A 2,242-nucleotide genomic window follows, 5' to 3' on the forward strand; every position below is an offset into this window, starting at 1 on the left:
CAAGAAAAAAAAAACAGCATCAACATTCCAATACAAATAAAATGATTGTAATTGTTATGTATTATAGAATAATTAGGGACTACAGAGTACCAGGTAAGTGTGGGCATATATAGGGTGAAAAAGAAGACCTCGCTGAGAAGGTGACGTTGGAGAAGAGACCTGAGAAAGTGAGGGGTGAGTTGTGGATATCTAACGAAGTGAAGTGAAGTCACTTCAGTCGTGTCCGACTCTGTTCGACCCCGTAGACGGCAACCCAACAGGCTCCCCCGTCCCTGGGATTCTCCAGGCAAGAACACTGGAGTGGGTTGCCATTTCCTTCTCCAATGCGTGAAAGTGAAAAGTGAAAGTGAAGTCGCTCAGTTGTGTCCAACTCTCCACGACCCCATGGACTGCAGCCTTCCAGGCTCCTCCATCCATGGGATTTTCCAGGCAAGAGTACTGGAGTAGGGTGCCATTGCCTTCTCCATATCTAAGGAAAGCACATACTAAAAATAGGGACTGGCTTGCTTGGCATAGTTAAAGAATAGTAAGGAGACTAGAGTGAATGGATAATAGAAGCAAGAGGGAGAGTAGTAGGAGATGACATCAGAGAGGTAACCAAGGCCAGATTTCCTAATATAATTTCAGATGAGCTTTAGCTTCCTTTCTTAAGAGAGTTAGATGGATGTAGTGCTGTAATGCAAGAGCATAGCATGTTAGCTGTTATTACCGGATTCATTTTCTATTGCTGTTGTAAGATAATTACCATAAACTTGGTGCTTTAAAAGAACACAAATATATTATCTTAACATTCTGCAGGTCTAAAGTCCAATACAGGCCTCTCTGGGGTGAGATCAAGGCATCAGCTGACTGCTTCTTTTCTGGAGGCTCTAGGGAGAAGCTGCTGCTTTGATCTTCCCTGATTCTAGAGGCAATGGCACCCCACTCCAGTCCTCTTGCCTGGAAAATCCCATGGACGGAGGAGCCTGGTAGGCTGCAGTCCATGGGGTCGCTAGGGGTCAGACACAACTGAGCGACTTCACTTTCATTTTCACGCATTGGAGAAGGAAATGGCAACCCACTCCAGTGTTCTTGCCTGGAGAATCCCAGGGACGGGGGAGCCTGGTGGGCTGCCGTCTCTGGGGTCACAGAGAGTCGGACACGACTGAAGCGACTTAGTAGCAGCAGCAGCAGCAACATCCCCTGGCTTTGGCCTCTTTCTTCCATCCTCAAAGCTAGTAACATTGGTCAAAGATTCACTGGTCAAAGAACTTTAAAGATTTGGGTGATCAAATTAGGGCCACCCAGATCATCTCTCCATCTCAGGGTTCTTAAGCTTGATCATATCTGCGAAGTCACTTTTTCTCATAAGGTAATTTATTCACAGATTCTGGTGATTGGAGTATGGACCTCTTTGGGAGGGGCTGTTCTGCTTGTCCCAGTCCACCCTCTGGCTCCCAAAGATTCATGTCCATTCACATGCAAGATCGATTCACCCCCTTTTTAAGTCCCCCAGATTTTCAACCCATTAAAGCATCTCATCTAAATCTCAAAAATCCCAAGTATCATCTACATCAAAGGTATAAGTGAGTATAATCCATGCTGGGGCGAAAGTCCCTTTCCAATGTAGACCTGTGAAACTAGAGAACAAGTTCTCTGCTCTCAGAATAACGTAGAGGAGGTCCAGAGAGCAGTGATAGCCATTACCTTTCAAAAAGGGAGAAAATGGAAGCAAGGAGTCACAAGCCCAGACAATTACAAACTCCAATCTGCAGTCTCCATTACGTGGCTCTTGGTTCTGCTCCCTGGGCTCAAGGCTTCACCCTCTAGGCACTGAGAATTAGGGCGTGGATGGTTTTGAGGGGCTATTATTCTGTTGCCCATCACAATCAATGTTGTCATTAGACTTAGTTTTATTTTTTATAATCTTCATTTGGCAGTGGTTCTTCAGATATTAAGCTTCTCCATAAGCCCCAGTCAAGTGATTAATTACCTTTACACAAATCCACAATCAGTACCTGAGGAACTCACCGTTTTCAGGAACTATTATATATCATTTCATGGTAAATGTAAATATGCCATCTAATTTCTCTTAAATGGAAAATAATACTTTCATTTTTATACATATCATATTTTCCTTACGTGTAGTTAATTTATCCTAGAGTTATTGACTTCTTCCAAGCCTAAAGGTACATATATTATGTTTCATTTTATGGGATAAGCAAAGTTTTACAACTTCTAAGGTCATCATTCTCACCTTTTA

This window comes from Bos indicus, chromosome 17 (assembly GCF_029378745.1).
Source record: "Bos indicus isolate NIAB-ARS_2022 breed Sahiwal x Tharparkar chromosome 17, NIAB-ARS_B.indTharparkar_mat_pri_1.0, whole genome shotgun sequence".
In the NCBI taxonomy this organism is placed as follows: domain Eukaryota; kingdom Metazoa; phylum Chordata; class Mammalia; order Artiodactyla; family Bovidae; genus Bos; species Bos indicus.